Source organism: Rhododendron vialii, chromosome 2a (genome assembly GCF_030253575.1).
Source record: "Rhododendron vialii isolate Sample 1 chromosome 2a, ASM3025357v1".
In the NCBI taxonomy this organism is placed as follows: Eukaryota; Viridiplantae; Streptophyta; class Magnoliopsida; order Ericales; family Ericaceae; genus Rhododendron; species Rhododendron vialii.
The window spans coordinates 8,073,909-8,084,760 of record NC_080558.1 but is presented as its reverse complement, the minus strand read 5'-3'; positions in this window follow the sequence as shown (position 1 = coordinate 8,084,760).

Genomic DNA, 10,852 nt, shown 5'->3' with positions numbered 1-10,852 from the left:
GAGCACCAAGATGTACCAAGACCTCCGCCGACAGTACTGGTGGGCTGGAATCAAGAAGGACATGGCCAAATATGTTTCAACATGCCTCACCTGTCAACAAGTAAAAGCGAAACACCAAAAGCCTGGTGGAACCCTGCAACCCTTGCCTATACCCGGATGGAAGTGGGAACATATCGCCATGGATTTTGTGACAGGATTACCTAGGTCTCTGCAATCAAACACCGCCATTTGGGTGATAGTTGACCGTTTAACCAAATCCGCCCACTTTTTACCCATGAAGATGACGGATTCAATGGACTCTCTCAGCAGGTTCTACATCCGAGAAATCGTGCGATTACACGGTGTACCCTTATCCATTGTAAGTGATCGAGATTCACGATTCACGTCAACCTTTTGGAATAGCCTACAGAAAGCATTGGGAACCGACTTGCGTCTCAGCACCGCATTCCACTCACAGACGGACGGACAATCCAAAAGAACCATCCAAATCTTAGAAGACATGCTCCGTGCCTGTGCTTTGGACTTTAAGGGAAGTTGGGAACGACACCTACCCCTAGTCGAGTTCGCCTATAACAACAGCTATCAATCTAGCATAGACATGGCACCATACGAAGCTCTGTATGGGCGACCTTGTCGATCGCCAGTTTGTTGGGCTGAATTGGGAGAAGCAAGCTTACTAGGACAAGAGCTAGTCCAGGAGACAACAGAAAAGTTCAAAACTATTCGCCAACAGCTCCTGGCCGGGCAGAGCCGCCAGAAGAGTTACGCCGACAAAAGGACCAGACCATTGACTTTTCAGGTTGGAGAACATGTGTTCTTAAAGATCAGACCACGAAAAGGAGTTATCCGATTTGGAAAGAAAGGAAAGCTGTCACCACGCTACATTGGACCTTTTGAGATCCTCGAGAAAATTGGAGAAGTGGCGTATCGCCTGGCACTACCGCCACAACTGGATTGAGTTCACAACGTGTTCCACGTGTCAATGCTCCGAAAGTACTTAACACATCCTTCCCACATCATCAATTGGGAAAACATCAAACTCAACGAGGACGTCACTCTCGAGGAACAGCCAGTGGAGATCCAAGACTATAGTGAGAAGTGCATTCGAGGCAAAACTATTCAACTCGTCCGAATCCTTTGACGACATCGAGGGATTGAGGAATCAACCTGGAAACGAGTGGATACTATGCGCGCCAACCATTCGAATCTGTTTCCTCCTAAAGGTATACTCTAATTTCGAGGACGGAATTTTATTAAGTAGGATAGGTTGTAACAACTCGTAATTTTTAACAATAATAATAGTATTTAAAAAAACTTTATTTTTAATAATAAAATTCTCTTTATTATTAAATATATACAATTATAATTAATTTATCCTAATTACCTTATTTTTATTTTATTTTTATTAAATTTTTATTTATCCTAATTAATTTATCCTAATTTAACCCAATAGCCCAAATGGACCCATGTATCGAAACCGAGCCAAAATAGGAAAAAAATTGAATCTGGCCTCGAGTTTGTCGCCGCAAGGTGCGGGCTGCGAGAACCAGACGCAAGGTTGTGGCTGGAGGGTCCACCGCAAGGTCAAACGGTCAGACCTTGTAGTTTGATCTGTTTTTGTTCGAAACGGCTTTTCGACATCCCGAACACCATTTTTGACACCCGGCCTATTTTTCCTAGACTTTTCACACCTTAAATATCATAACTTGTTAAGATCATATTTTTTTTATTTAATTATCTATTTATTAAATTATTTATTAGTTATCTATCAAAGTTTACAAACGAAAAATCTTTGCGACATTCCAAACAATGTTTTACAACCCAAACTAATTTTTTCCTAGACTCCTTGCATCTCAAAGATGATATCTTGTTAAATTAATATTTTTTTAAAATTACTATTTATTGTTATTTTTATAGTGTTTCCAATTAAAATTACCTTACGACCATATAAACCTTATTATTAATGCCCGAGTAATTTTATTTAAACTTTCTACATTCCGAAGATGAAACTTTGTTAACCTCAACATATTTTAATTAGTAAATTATTTATTATCTATTTACTTCACTTTCGGCTACTTAATTTAACGTCTTTATTTAAAATAATCCCGCGACCCTCCGAACCCAAATTTTGATACTCAACTGGTTGCATAGGACCTCTAAGACTCTTAATCAGATCATGTTAATTATTTTAATATTTTTACCTAATTGATGCATTAAATTAGTTTTTAATTAATCTAATTACTTAGAAATAATTAATGAAAGCCTAGAAAAATATTTTTTTTAAATTCTTTTAAAAAGCTCTTACTTATTATCATTTTGGCCATACGAGATTAAGGGCAACGGCCCATTCATAAAAGGTTATGTGATTATTTTGCTTGTAAGTTGTTTTAATTATTATTCGTTTTAATTGTGTATTGTACTATTACTTGATTTGAATGCTAGATTGGACCCTAGAGACATGGGGAGGTATGCGAGTAGAATTCACCTAGACGATGCTAGATAATGGATGAATTGGAAAGTTTTATTTTTAGATTGCCTGCAGGCGTGATTTTGAGATGTGATGAGATTGTGATGAGATTGAAACTAGCGGGTGTCCAGTGATGAATTGATAGACTGGCGGGAGTCTAGTGATGATTGTGAAGTGGTATATAAGATAGGCGAACCCTAGTTGTGATTCAGGCATGATAAGCTTTCCCCTTGTTGTAGTTATTGGGGTGCACACTCGGTATATAACTTAGGTGTATCTGCGACAGTAAAGGGGAGTGACCTCATGAGACCGAGCATGGCTAACGGTTGAGGGAGGAAAAATCTCGCGGAGGGATCTTAGATTTTACATTAGAATAATGAATAGTAATAAATTGGTGTTTGTAAATCCTTATTCTGCTTTTCGCATTATTATTATCTTGTTGCTTGTTAATTGTAAAGTAAGGGGGGTAGTTGGGTTGGATTATACTACGGAGTGAACTCTATGACTCAGGTACGGATTGCCTGGCTTCCGTGCAAGATTTTGCAGAAAATGAAGAAGAGACATAGAATCCCGACAGTGAGCAGTTCTATGCAGAGGAGAATCCAGAGATGGGAGTCGAGCCAGAATATACTTGGGATCCATATCAAACCTAGAAGATTGCTCGATTATCTTGTTTAGTTTATTATTACAAAGACTAATTTCAATACTTTTACAATGGTTTGTAATAGATGAATCTTTATGATGAATTATCTGTTTTGGATTTTGAATTTAATTTAAATAATTTTTAAAAATTAATATTTAATGTCTCCGATTTTATTCCCGAAAATCGGGGCGTTAAAGGTACACAATCTACTCTTCCCTCTCTCTCCTCCGAGTTCTCTCTTCCCTCTCTCTCCTCAGATATTGAATTGCAACGACAGATTGGAAGGGTTTCTGTGCATCTTTTACTCACTACAAGAAAAATGAAAATTAGTGACGAAAAAGTGGCGACGAAATTTAATTTTGTCACTAAATGAGTATATTTGGCGACGAAAAAATAAATTCGTCACTATTTTGATAACTTTCGTGACGAAATAATTTCGTCACCAATTATGCCTGTTTAGCGACAAAAAAAATATTTTCATCACTAAAGGTACCCATTTGGCGATAAAATACATTTTTCGTCGCCGAAAGCTTAAAAAAGGTGACAAAATTATTTTTTGTCGCCAAAGATAATCATTTGGTGACAAAAAATATATTTCGTCGCTAAATGTGAGCAATTTAGTAACGAAATATTTTTTTCGTCACCAAATGCTTAACTTTTGTGACGAAAAATAATTTCGTCACCATTTTAACGCTTTCAGCGACAAAAAATATATTTCGTTGTCAAATGGGTACCTTTCGTGACGAAATTTATGAATTGCGTTTTGTCACTAAATGTATTTCGGACATAACTCTTTACTAAAATCTCCGATTGAGATAATTCAAATTGGGTTTGAACAATAACTCAATTGCCTACAACTTTCATGTTTATCAAAATTGCTAATTTTAATGTTTAAAGGTCCAAAATTACATTTGAAATATATTTTCATGTTAAACATATGTGTTATATATTAGATATTTCAAATATTTATTGAAAAGTGTGTGTAGTGCAGTTGGTTGGAGCTTGCGCGAAAAACTCAAGGGACTCGGGTTCGAAACCCAGCAGGAGCAAGAAAGATGGATTTCTTTTCCCATATGAAAACATCTTTCGCAACGAAAAATTTCGTCACCGATTTCTTATATTAGTGACAAAAAATTTTGTCACCAATGTGACCCATCGGTGACAAATTTTTTCGTTGTCAAAAAGCACAATAAGTGAGGAAAAAAATTTCGTCACCAATTATTCACTTTTTGGTGACGAAATATTTCGTCATCAAAAGGCACTATAGGTGACGAAAAATAGATTTCGTCACCAGGTAGGAATCCTCGACAACCTTTAGTCGACAAATTTTTTTTCGTCACCTATATTATTTGTGACGAAAAACATGCAATTTGTGACGATTTTCATTCGTCACCCAATTGAATTTTTCTTGTAGTGACTCTTCCCCTCGGTGTCCGTTCGCCGTGTGTGAGGTAACACCTTGCTTCAACTCTCATTTCTGGTTCATTTTTCACATTGAGTTCTGGTTTTTTGGGGTTCTATTTTATGCAAAGATCTAACTATGCAGTGTATATTTGTATTTTGTGTGTTCCTTCAATTGTACTTTGGAGAAGACTAAACCCGGTCGAGAGAAACCAACTTGTTACAGAGAAGAAGATTGGTATTGTATAATCTAGACTGCCACCTGCTTATGCCTGAAAGGGTACAATAGATTATCTTGCAAATCAAAGTGAAAAAATACCTTATCTTTGATTGTTTTTCAGAATAAAGGCGCTAACCATATTCAGCAACAGTTGGGTATCTGATCCTCTTCAACCCTCACCACCAATAGCTGATGTCATGATGGTAATAGCATTTGTTTTCTCTTTATCTACTGTAATTTCAATTTATGAGACTTCAATTTTTTTGCAATTTTGAATAAGAACATAGAGTTTTGCTTTTTAGTTGGATTTTCAAGTGCAGAAGGCCAATGATTTGATACTTTTCTACGGTTTTAGTTAGTAATTATTCAAATTGAGTTTGAGAACTCTTAAGCCATTATTGTAATATATGTTCAATATTCACTAAGTTAAATAGTATGTTTAATTCTGTTTCAAAATTACTTCTTCCTTCATTTGATTTTTTTAGGTAGTGGAGTACCTGATTAAGTTTTTTGGCTTTGTATAAGTGCCTTGTAAATGAGAACCTCTCAGTTCATATAAAGAAGTTTTATTCGTTTGTCAACATGATTTTGTAGTAGATAATTATGTAAATTGGGTTTGATAGAACGTTTAATAATTTTTTTTTATAAAAAATTATCTTTTGGGCCGGGGCAGTTGAAAGTGCCTCCACAAAAACTTAACCATAGTTTGACCATGTGTGGTTTCCTCATTTATACAGCACCATAAAGTGCCTTGAGAATCGTATTTTGAAGCACTTAGAAGTGCCCCATCAAGATAGTTCTTGTGGCTAGCAAAAGTGCCCCATAAAGTTTTAGCGGCACCGATACACACGGCGCTTGATGGAAATGACCCGAAAGTTGAATTGCCTCAACAGAGCACCTGTCGGGGCATTTTCGAATGCCTTGAAAACTGGGTTTTGTTGTAGTGTATCCATCATAAATCAGCTATAATTGTACTTGAATGAGAGAGAAAGCGGGGGTAAATTAGGAAATTATGCCCTTGAATTTAAATTCTAATGCGTTATTTGATCGCATGTCCTCTTAGCAAATTAGAAATTGTCAAAAAGGACCAAGAATATGTGACGAGTGGAGCAATAATTGTGAACTCAATAGTGTGACTGAATACATGATACATTTTTCACTTTAATTTTGTGAGATTTCTTTGAGGGATCAGATTTAAAGCTAATTGACAATAGGGTAAAGTGACATCTAAGATTATATTTATCAAATTTGGATGGCTTCGAAAAAAGATGTGCAATGAAGCCTAACAAAAAAAATTTTTCCAACCGATAACAGATGATTTTATAACTCCAATCAAAGAGTACATCAAGATGAAAACTCGCTCTTAGACAAAAGATCAAGTAAGCATGACGGCGGGAATTCATCCCACAGACTATACCCCAAACTAACTAAACCTTTTCCTGCTAAAACAAGAAACAACCCAACTGAGTGAAACCCAGTTAGGAGAAAAACTCACGGCGAGAAATCAAAGAGAAAACCTTCACAAAAGAGAGATTGAATAAGCAAAGGATCGCAAACCAACAAGAAAATGAAAAAAAACCTTGCCATCATCCACCAACATAGATCTCTAACTCCGGCAACCCAATCATACACAAAAGCTACACACCCACAATCACACATTTGAACCACACCACTAAAGACGAGTCATTGGCGAACGGCGTTGAAAACAAATTTAGAGTACCTTAATTTGTTTGTTTTCTTTAATTCTCTATTCCCTATATGATGGCGGTTGTCTTACGCGTTGAAAACAAAAAGTAGTTACTCCATTTGTCCCATTTTTTACGTTCTTTTTCGGGGTCTTGACTTAATAACGAGACATAATTATTTCATATTTGAATTAAAAAGGTGTTGATTTCAATTTTACCCTTCAATCTTTTTGGGAGTAAAATTGATGCGGAATTATGCATTTTTGACATCAGTCAATCGGGGGTTGATAAAACAAGACAAATCATCTCGCTCTCAATCCTATATCTCTCTTCCTCTCTCTCAACCCTAGCCGCCACAACTTCTCGATCTTCTCCCTTCCCCTCCCCCCGTGGGTTCCATACCCGTGTGTGGCGGCGGGAGGGGGAGGCCATGCTGCTACCGACTCCCTTTCTTTGTTTCTTTTTTTTTTCCCTTCTGTCTTTCCAGATCGACTACTTGTCGTCTGATCTGTGAGAGTTTTGTCTCTCGTTCTACGAGAGTTATTAATTTCGTCTTTGGACGAATTTTGTCTTCAAATCGAATTCTCTCAATCGAGGTTGTTTCACAATAATATCTGTATTTCAGCGTTTTATCCCTACACGATATCTTTGGCGAGGCAATCCGTGGCAGCTTGACAGATCTGTAGTTCTTGGGAGTTCATTGGTACGTTCATACTTGGGGGAGTGCATCTGATCGTCTGGGTATTTGGTGTCTTTTGTCCTTAACTTTGAACTTTTTCTCGTTTGAGACTCCTAATTAGATGTTAGACAGTTTAAAAATGTCGCTATTGCATCAAGCCAAGTCTGGGTTAGGATGAAAGACCTCAATTGACTTGTGATTTACTTGTTTTCTATTTGTTAGACGATTAGTTTGGGTTTGTCCAAATTCTTTGTAATGATCTCCATTTTGTAAGTGCCGCTGATTGTTTATCAATACAATCTTCTCACTTTTGTTAGACGATTAGTTTGGCTTTGTATAATCGTTTAAAGCAAGGCAAAAGTTTTGGTATAGCAAAATATGGTATCTGAGACTAGAAAATGGGGACGGAATGAGTTTCCCGTCCCGCTTTATTTTTAAACCTTTTTTTTCAAAAAAAATATAATTTTAAGATTAAATATAATGAAAATAAAAAATAAATTTTTTTGTACTGTTTAAAAGATCACAATAAGATTTATCAAACAAAATCCATATTAGTAGGAAAATTATTTGTATAAACACATGATTTTTAAGCTTAAAATTACCTTCATTTTTTAAAATTTCCTTTTTTTTCAAAACTGGAACAGGCTAATCAAAGTATTGAAATCTTGTACTATGTATAGAAAAAAAAACCTATGAATTTTTTTTTTCCTTTCCTTTACTTGGATGTGGGGCATCAATTAGAAAATTCATACTCCTATGATATGAATTCCCTTTGAAATCAACACCTCAAATCATTTGTTTTTCTCCATTTTTTTACCAGTACTCTTGGCTCTTGCCTCCAAATTTTTTGAATATTAGTTTTATCAGTCATTTTATTTTCTGTTTTATCAGCCCCAGAGATCATTACACTACAAATTTGAGTACAAAAATGATTGGGTGAATTAATGTGCATTCAATTATAATTGTGGTCATGTTATGAGTTCATGAGGTCTAATGTGCATTTATTACAAAATTTCAAATATAAAGTGCTTAAAGACATGGAGCTAATTAACAACTAATCTACTGGTACATCCACGACTTGGCTGACTCGGCTCCGTGTTCAGCTGCTATAAAAATGTCTTCGGAATACTCCATATCCTCGCATGCACCTGGCATTGAATATAACACAGTACCATGAGTTTGTGAAAACCCAGTAGAACAACACAAAACTACCCTCACCCCAATGTATGCATGATATCCATAACCACAGAAGCACACATAATTAGAAATAACAACGGAACAAGTAATTAAACACATAGAGTCTTATTAACGTGATTGACTCTACGATGTTCCCGTACACCATGCTCCCGTTCACTGTGTTCCCAATCACCATGTTCCCGTACTCTATGCTCCCAACCTGTTTACATCCTAAAATATACCACATAATGAGAAAATTACATGTGGCACCAAACAGTGTATTATTCAATTAGGACATGTTTCAATTAGGCCTGAGGTGTAGAGGATCAGAAGGTTTAATGACGATGTTATATGGTATCGTTTTGGTTAGAAACGGCCACATTTGGACGTCGAATAAGGGTAATTAAGATGATAATTGGGCTTAGCCATTGATTAATTCTTAAAACCATCAAACGGTATCATTAACTCCTCGTTTTATGAAGGAAATCAAATGTGGCTACAATGAATCATCTGGATAGCCAATTTTGTAGCACTAAACCACGTTGCGTAAAAACAGGAACCCCATCACCCAGAAAACAACCATGAACAACATCAACAAACGTGGGAGAAGAAGAATTCTGAGGAGACCAATTCAAGTAACCGTTCGAAGGCCCCTCTCAACCATATTTTGGAGGGAACAAGGAGCAGTTCGAACCAAGATGTGGGCATCAGTTGGGAGTGTGGAGGATCAGGACCGAAGGCGGACTCGTTGTCTATAAATAGAAGAAGCAAGTGAAGAGAGAAGCCCCCGACAAAAAATTCATCATTTGACAACTCATACAAAATTATTGCTCCGAGATCTATCGTAGTTTAGGACTTAGATTAGATTAGTTTAGTAATTTGTAAGTTGAAGGCTTATTTGCATGTAAGACTACTTTCGATTAAATTCAAATTATCTTATTTCTTTTGGTCTTTTTTCTTACCAAAGAATAGTCGATTATAGATTCACTTTTGATTAAATTCAGTGTGCTTATATTTCTATATTATTCTTGTCGAAATCTTAAAAGTATTTGTGTATAAACTTACCTTTGATTAAATTCAGGTTTTTTTTATGTTCAATTATCTTTTTTAATTGAAGAACGTCAATCCATTTTGGTTGGTACCTTAAGGAAAAATCCTCTTAGTTAAGGTAAGCGAACGGATAACACAGTTGCTTGACTTAAATTAGTCGTTTTCAACCAATCTGAAAAGAATAATTTCTTTTCTAAAGTTAGTTCTTTTCTGGTAAGCCTGCACACAATTATTTGCCATTAGATTGAGTTAATTTAGTCCAAATACAACCACCACCTTCGGCATGGCTTAAGACATAACACGACTCACGACAAGATTTGGCTCACGACACAGCACGGCTGACGACAAGGCCATCTCACGGCATCAACCCATCCCCGAGTTCTACCCGCTGCGGGTTAATCCATCAAATTACATCTCAACCATATTTCCAGATTTAGCGCAGTACTCATAAGTCCATCTCCATACTTGATCTCAACATTTCTACTCATACTTTTAATATATTCTATTATTAAGGAATAACAACCACAATAATAGTTTTGCGCCAAATTTTTGTAGGTTATTGATTCGTCTCGATGAAAGGAATCGGAAAGTAATTTTTTTTTTACTTTTACCCAAGTATTTTGAGAAATAACCATTTTTTAGCAATAAAATGTCATTTTTTTACTAAAAAGTTGTTATTGTTCAAAATACTTGGATAAAAGTAAAAAAGAATTACTTTTTTGATTCTTCTGATCAAGATGAATCAATGACCCACAAAAAATTGGGCAAAACTAACAAACGCAAAAAAAATTCAAATAAAAACAAAACTCTCCAATTTAAGTTAAGTTCAAGAGAACGGGGCCTAATACTTAGCTAAGCATGCCCATCCTAAAATTGCCAGGTTTCAAACATCTACGAGTCTAACGAAAAGACATGACAATTCTTATCCAGAACCTATATATAAGCTTTGACAATTCTTATACAATTCTTAGGAACAACTTTTTATGTTTTAAGCCATGCCCGAATCTGACTCTAGACGAGGCAAACATGCTAAAGAAATCAAGAAGTGCAATCTGCCACAGTTCACTAAAACTAATATTCCCAATGATCCCAACGGTTGGAATTGATCCGTTCAAGTGTCCCGACGTAGCTAACTTGTTAACTTATTGTTCTGTCAAATTTAGGTGTGATCTAATGGTCCGATCGTTCTCTACGTGCTTCCATAGTTTCTGCCAGAGTGCAGCGAAAAGGTTTCACAGCTGTTATGTTTAGTTTGAGCAGTTTTGGTATTTCAGCTATAGCTTTTTATGTGAATCATTTATGCAAATCGAAGAGAATTCGAAGACCTACAACTTCGCTGAAGGACGTTTTTCCTAATTCGGCCTCGACGTGGTCCAAACCAAAATACTTTAACAGTGTCAGCCGCGAAGGACAGTGAGTTTTTGCTCGCTTTTGGTGCCGAGAGGAGTCTGTGGTTATCGTCATGTGCAGATATTCCCCTTATGGTTCAAAACTTGCCACATAACCTACCTGTGGTTTTAAAAATGTGCAG